Raw genomic sequence first — 8420 nt, forward strand, 5'->3', positions numbered from 1 at the left:
ATTGGGTCTCAGAGGAACCCCTAACTGCTCCGTAGCGATCTTGGCCCGGAAGGCCTCAAGGCTATCCAAAAGCTCCAAAATCCCCTCCTTGACTGTACTGAAGATCAAAGGAGTCTGGTCCAGTATACTGCGCGTAATCTCGGCTGAAATAAACTCTCGCATCTGCTCCCCAAGCTGCTCGGCTTCTGCACCCGAGTCTGATCCCTCACCTACACCAGAACTGCCCACTGGCCTACCTCGTAGCGTCACGATGCTGCAAGCGTACCATAACTACCATCAGAATACTCCTCACTACTGAGGGATCTCACGCACTCACTACAAGTTCCTTGGTCTTATCTCAGCCCTTCTTGAATCGAGTACAGATCCTCTGTTTTCAGTAGTACGGGCCCATACTACCTTCCACATCTATCCGTACTTTCCTCAAGAACTGCCTCGACTCCACCAAGTCCCTTTCACTACTACTAACACTGCTCCCAACACTAATCTCATCCTAGGCTTGCCCTAGGGAAATCTCCGACCCCAAACCAGTCCTCAGCTGCTGAAGGTCTTCTCGTAATGCCAATTAGCCACTACCTGAGTACCAGCACATGTGACGAGGCTCAGATAATCCTTTGAGTAGAGGACTCATCCCTACAATGGTTAGACTCAAACGAGAGCTGCATAATAGGGCCAAATCCAGCACTCTGAGATTATTCAACCCTGGTTACATGTGACTTGATGTATTCACCTAATGGCTAACTCCCATCACCCAGAGCCCCACAAAGCACAAAGCAAGCAACATTTAGACAAAAAGGAAAAATCTAACCAGAACATAATCAAGCAATTCTATCCACATATCAGGAATCTATACTAGCATACGATTCTAAGCTCATATAATAAGGCATAACCTAAACAGGCTATCCTACCACTTGCTAATCAATACTAGCATGCAGTTTAATAAACGCATATAACAGGCATACAAGACATTCTTCCTAGATCCTTAGCCCTAAACTAGCATGCTGATCACATAATCATATCATAAACTTGTATGGGTAATTTGGGAGAACTTACTTGAGCTCGGCTGATTGCATGTACCACACCCTTTTCTCTTTTTCCCAAAATTCTTATCTTTTCTCAAAGTTCATTTTTCTTATCCTTTTTCCAAAATTCTTATCCTATTCTCAAAGTTCCTTTTTATAAAAACGATTTTCTTTGAAAATTTTCATACCAAGTGCTCAGTTTGAGTTCAGACACACCCGAGAGTATATCCGAATCCCTCAAACCAAGGCTCTGATACCAACTTGTAACGTCCCAAAAATCATGACCAAAAATTTCATTTTAAAATCATTAATCAACCATAACCAAGTCATACATAAATCCTTATATGAAATCAAGTATCATTTCAAACATATTTGATTTATCAGAGTAAACATCCCAGGCTAAAAACTTCTTGGTGTGTGTGCCATGCGATCATCCCGAGCTCTTCCCTCCGCTACCGGAAGTACCTAAAACCAAAACTGAAAACCGTAAGCAAGAAGCTTAGTGAGTTCCCCAACCTACCACATACCACATACATAACCACATACTGGGCCCCCGCCTACTGCATCGGGACTTGCCCGACATCGGACTCGCTCCGGCATCAGGCCCCGCCTGGCATCGAGCCCCACTCGGTATACAGATCTGTTTCTCTTAAGCCCCGCCTATCTCTGGGCCTCGCCCGCTAAACAAATACAAACATATAACATAACACATAACAAATAACTAAACATACTTTACTATCCTTCTGATCTAAGGCCTCACCTAACTTGGGCCTCGCCCCTGTCCTGCTACTGATGAGTCATGGAACCCCGTCCACGCTCCTGCTGATAGTGAGATACAGGCCCCCGCCCATACTCACCTCCCTCCTAACTCGGGCCTCGCCCCTGCTCTGCTACTAATGAGATACGGAACCGCGTCCATACTCGGCTAGTGATTAGATACGGGACCTCGTCCACACTAACCTCCCTACCAGGCACATACAAGTATCACAAAGACAACAAGTATAATCTCACATTCATCATATAAACCTTCCTCGGGCTTGCCCCGGCATCGGACCTTGGTCTGGAACCTATAAACACTGACACATACGAGGATCAACTACCTCTCGCATACTAACATTCCTCGGGCCTCCCCCGACACATATCATAAAATGCCTAGGGCTAACCCTCGAATCTTCCTACTATACACAAACATAATGGGTCGGCATTGTGGCCGTAGACCCATGCACACAGTGAGGAAACTCACCTCGCAATACTGAACCCTGCTGAAAACTCCTCTGGCTGCTAACTAGAACTTCCCGAACTGCTGATCCTTCGGCTCCCCGAGCTATCAATACCAAAATATCACTTAGTCCAATTCAATAATTCTCTTTAGGGTAAAATGACCATTTAACCCCTAGTCCATGCCGGTCCATAACCAAGGCCTAAACCATAACATAAAAGACCCAACACTAGGTGAGCTTCCAAAGCCCACTAGTGGCCCACTATTGGCCCAATTTGCTACATTGGGCCCAAATCCTTAATGGGCCTTACCCTAAGCCCAAAGTATATTCCTTGACCCATAATATCTGACTTCTGATGGCCCAATAAAACTTAAATACCCGAGCATGGCCCAAACCGAGGCCCAATAGCACGAAGCCCAAACTGACAGAGTATGCGGGGCGTACTCCTATGTACGCTAAGCGTACTAGCCAAATGGTATGTACGCTGGGCGTACCTGCATGTACGCTCATCGTACTCCCTCTGTTAAGTCACTTTCCCACTAAGTGCTTAATATGCTACTCCAGAAGCTACAAACATAGATCCAAGTCCTTTTCCATGTCTTAATCCATAAAGTCACTGACTTGGTGACTTGGCATGCCCCAATCAAGACTAAACTCCAAAAATGATATTTCATTCACATAGAAATACTCTTAACTCATGCATGAACCCAATAAGACATTCAAGATGGCCACTTTCTACCTTAGGGACTCATATAGAACAGAGAGTAGCAACTCCAAGTCCTAGAAATCGGATTGAACCGCAAAGCTTCAACCTTTGGACCAAAATGGTCCAAAAACTCAATCTAAGAGATCAAAGAAGATAATCACCAAGTTTAGATCTTTATACCTTGAAATGGCTAGAAATGAAGCAACAATCCCATATCTGCAACCTCTCCTTTGAACCACCACCTTTCCTTGTTCCTTTCTTGTTTGGAAAATGGATTCACAACACCAAGATGCTTCTCTAGTGACCTTCTAAGCTCCAAGAACACTCAAATATGGATTAGGGTTTTGTAGTGGCTCCTTTAGGGTGGAAATGGAGGTTGGCCTTCGAGACATAAGGTTCTTATATAGGGCTCAACCCTAAAATTAGGGTTTAGGAACTCTGAGCATACGCTGGGCGTATTTCTCGTATGTTGGGCGTACGCCCCTCCGCACCCGCGATCATTTTCCTTTATACGCTGGGCGTACCCCAGCCTACGTTGGGCGTACTCTTGCGCTGGCACCTTGTATGCATGGTCCTTTCTTGCTATCTTTCTCCATTAAGGACCAATATTGCCAATAACTTCATAGTGCTATAAATCCTTCGTTCTAAGCCTGTTTCCGACGAACTTTATACCCACGAAAAGGTGGCGAGAAGCCCTACGCTCCTGACTACACACCCAAGCCTTAAAACCTTTCGAATAAAACCCGAGACCCATAAAAGACCAAAACGCCCCTAGCTTTGTCCTTTGAAATTCATAAGCGGATACTTTCAGAACAGGGTGTTACAACCGATATACCCCTTGGCTCCAAGGCACAACCCAAACTCCCGGATCACCTCAAATACATCGTCCGTTCCTAAATGGGTCTAGATCGAACTTATGATAACCCGTCTTCAGGCCACTGTCCCGAATTAGGAAAGCGATTCGGAACAGGGCGTTACAACTCTCCCCCACTTAAATTAGATTTCGTCCTCGAAATCGCTCCTTACTAACACCCATATACCAACAAATGATCTGAGGAACGCAACCTATGATTCTACGCGTAAAACGATCTTCTCAAGACAACCGAAAGCCATGCCGAACCTCTATCACGAAGAAAACGAACTTCGAGCTCCTGCAAATCACTTTTGCCTTCCCAGAGTCTGAATCCATACTGGTCCGTCTCCCTGACAGACTGCCCATGCATAACTATCTGTAGAACAATTATACTTGACAGAAGGCTCAGACAATCCTTCGAGTAGAAGATTCATCCCTGCAACGGTTAGACTCAGACGAGAGCTGCGCAACAGGGTCAAATCAATTCCTATGAGATTATTCAACCCAACTGTAAGTGACTTAGCACTTTCGATCATCAAGCTACTCCTCGTACAGGATTCCTCACATCACCATTGCTGTCTGAACATCTTATTGTATTTTATCCGCTTCCGGATGAACCGAGGCCACCCTGGTCCCAACTGATCTGCCATTATCTGGAATACCGGACTCCCACCCGGTTGTTGAACTATATATACCGGTTCTGACGAGTACCCAACGGGTAGCGGTTCCGTAAAAATGAAAACCGGAACCACTTAAGACGGTTCCGATTCCGGAACCGACGGTTCCGAAGCGGATCCGGTTCCGAAAGCGGGTACCCAGTTCCGCTGTTCATCGCTACTTATGGTGGATAAAACTCAGGTTAAAATTGATAAATTCACCGGAAAAAAGGGATATAAAACTCTCCCATAAAATGAATGAAGCCCACGAATAACTGATATATATATATATATATATATATATATATATATATATATATATATATATATATATATATATATATATATATATATATATATATATGAAGGACATGTCATTTGAAGATTGAAACTTGTCCTATTCCAACTTCATATACTTATTTCGTTTTTATATCACATTTGGAGGGTGTTTGTTTTAACTTTTAAAATGACTTTTATTTTTATCTTTTAGAAAAAGTCAAAAAGATGTTTGTTTAAGTGCAAATGACTTTTGGAAATCACTTTTTCAATTGAGTAAATTGAGCCTTTTTGAAAAGTCACGATTATGTGACTTTTCTCAACTTTTCAACAGTAAAAGTATTAAATTACCAATATACCCTCATCTATCCTAATCAATTCTTCATTCACGATTCCTTACTCTCTCCTAAAAGTTAACCCAAACACTTTAACTTTTGACTTTTTCACTTCAAAAGTTAATCCAAACACATTTTAAAAAACAACTTTTATAAAAAATCATTTTACAAAAAAGTCATTTTACAGAAAGGACTTTTGCCCCACAAAAACTAAGTGAAACACCCTCTTGATGTTATCTATTGTTTAGAAGCATTTAACAGTTATGACTATCTTATATGATAAATTCATAGTAAACATGTAATTAATTACGTTTGTTTTCGTATAAGCCCATCAACATACATAACTCTAGTTCACATGTGTTAACGTTTGTTTTGGTATAAGCCCATGAACCTACTAAACTCTAGTTCACATATATTTATGAATTACTAACATATTTTATTTTGGTTCTGACAACTTAATTTATAGTTGTATTAGTAGGGGCATAAACACTAAAAAGAGTGAAAGGAACTAAGGAAATATCAAATCATTTAATACAATTTTAATTTTAATAACAAAAGTAGTGAATAGTACTTTTAGGAAACAAATACTAGTATGAACTATGAAGATGAAATAAACTCAATCACCTACCTTCCTGCGCCTAACTCTCAACCAATTTGCCGGTGATCCCTGAATCAGATGAAGGCGGATTACCACCGTCCTCCACCACAATGTCAACCACCTCTGGTTTTTGAACATTCATCTTCTCATTCTGTATCCCTCTTAAATTCTCCACCACTTCTCTCATCGTCGGCCTCATATCCTTCTCAACCTGCAGACACCAGAAACCCAACTCCGCCACCAACGTCACCATCCGCCTCACACCACCATCGATCTCGAACCCAATTCTCTTATCAACCAACTCACCCAACCGACGATTTTGAATCCTGTCAATAGCCATGTTAGCCAAGTTAATATCAAGCCTGTGTCTACTCGTGTCAACGGCTTCTAACGACGATAGGAGCTCCATCAACACCACCCCGAAGCTATAAACGTCGCTCTTATCTGTCAACCGGTAGCACTGGTAATACTCCGGATCCACGTATCCCGGCGTCCCTTGTGGCGCGGTGGAGACATGTGTGACGTTGAACGGAAATAATCTCGACAACCCAAAGTCAGCAACCTTGACTTTGAAGTTTTCGTCTAGAAGAATGTTGCAGGTTTTAACATCACGATGAATGATGTCGGAGTCATGGAGGTATGCTAATGCTTCGGCTGTTTCTAACGCGATGTTCAACCGCAATCTCCAGTTCAGATTTGAGTTCGAGTTGGCGAATTTCCCATGAAGATGATCGGCGACTGTGCCATTAGCAACGTACTCGTAAACTAAGAGGAGTTCTCTGCTTCTTCTTGAAGAGCATCCATAGAATTTCACAAGGTTTTCGTGATCTAACATCGTCAAGATCTCGATCTCATTCATAAACTGTTCCACACGCTTGAAACTGTTCTTGTATAAGCGTTTCACCGCCACTTCTCGACCATCCATCAGCTTACCATAGTAAACAGTGCCGAAACCACCATCTCCGAGTTCTCTTGAATCGTCAAAGCCACCGGTAGCTGCTTCAAGTTCATCGCAAGTGAAAACCCTAGTTCCGAAATAGGTGCTGGTTCCCAATTCCGTTGTTGAAGAAGAATAAGAAGTAATGCTCGCCGGAAAAGTGGTAGCAACTCCTTTGCTTGAAACAACCGTCGCACTTTCTTTGTTCTGAGTTTCTTCATCTTCTCCGGTGGGATACCGTTTCTTCCGTTTTCTGCAAACAAAGAGTCCGGAGACAATTCCAATGGCAGCAAGAATGGCGCCGGTGATAGGAAGAGCTATAATCATGGATTTTTTCTTTGACGAAGAACTGGTTTGGGTTGCGTTAGCCATGGTGCAGGTTTCTGCGATGAAAGGTTCAGTAGAACATGCACATGAAGTTCGATTTGAATCATAATCGTAGAAACAACGACCATTTGACTGAGTGCATTGACTGCAATTAGTGGCATCGAGTTTCCAGTTAACCTCAAATCCTCCCCGGAGAACTTGATCCAAACCGGTTGAATTCACCAGACCTGTTGATTCAATTGCCATAACAGGAATCGGGACAATGACACTGTGATTACAGATTCCAGGGCCTTGTTCCCCGGGCAAAACAAGAACTTTATCAATCCCATTGTCATCACAAGACAATGAATCAAGAGGAACCCCATGAAGCTTGAAAGAATCTGGGCATCCGTAAAGGAAAGTGATGTTCATGTAAGCTGGAGAGTAATCGAATAGGTTGTGATTAATGGTGGTGTTGACGAAATCATGTGGACATATCGATTCCTTCACATCTTCTCTAACGATCTTTAACATATTGGATGTTTGATCGATGCTTAGAACATGGTATGTCATGTTGTTTATGTCGATACTAGGGGCATTTTTGCCATTACAGTCGAGCTCGAAGCCTGGATACCCACAGTAGATGGGATCTTGGTGTTTCAAGAAAGGATATCGGATGTTGGAAATAGTCCCACAAGTGAATGAGTCGTCACAATTTTCATAAGATTCATGGAGGCTGCTTGAAGCTCTTTGAGCTACAATGAGAATTAACAAGTTGACTATGGTTAGAAAGGAAGGACACCAAGAAAGGATTTGGGAGTTCATTAGGAATGATGATCTTTGTGTTTGAATTGATGAAGATTTATTACTGGTTTTTGTTCAATATTATGGACCTAATTATCCAACTAACTACAACCATATTTGGAATTTCACTCCATCATCAATTTAGGTCAAGTTTTGGTGGAATTTGTTGACTTTAGTGTTGGATAAAAGAAATCTGGATTTTGACTTGTTAGTAAATTTGATGTGTTGTTACATTTAATATGTAACCAAAAGAGGTCGTTGACCTATACAGGCCCATTTCCAATTGCCAAGCAACAACACAAACACATTAAGAAGGTGGACGATAGTAATAATATAGATATGTTAATGTATACTTTCGGTATTCCAGTATAGTTCAGGGCTACTATATAGTACAGTATATATTGTAGATTGGAGTTATTCACCAAAATATCAGTTTTGGGAGGTTATATATATATATATATATATATATATATATATATATATATATATATATATATATATATATATATATATATATATATAAAAGCATTTAGATTCAAATGCTGAATTTTAAGAGGTACAACCCTGCATTCCAGAAAAATAAGGTATTAACTATTGAAAAAGTCTAGATAAGAAGGATTGGACGCATAATTATCCTTAACTTCCGGTATTCGACTTAGTCCCCTGTAATCCATATGTTGAATACTACCTGCCTTCCCTACATTTTTGTT

The 8420-nt window shown here is 41.6% G+C and overlaps 1 pseudogene; it reads right to left on the reverse strand.

Annotated features, from left to right (window-relative positions):
• Positions 1-5574: 5574 nt before the first annotated feature.
• Positions 5575-7743, reverse strand: LOC145160216 (LEAF RUST 10 DISEASE-RESISTANCE LOCUS RECEPTOR-LIKE PROTEIN KINASE-like 1.4 pseudogene; annotated as a pseudogene).
• Between the last annotated feature and the right edge of the window lie 677 nt (positions 7744-8420).

This window comes from Lactuca virosa, chromosome 2, assembly GCF_052849685.1.
Source record: "Lactuca virosa cultivar CGN04683 chromosome 2, Lactuca_virosa_CGN04683_v6, whole genome shotgun sequence".
Lineage (NCBI taxonomy): Eukaryota > Viridiplantae > Streptophyta > Magnoliopsida > Asterales > Asteraceae > Lactuca > Lactuca virosa.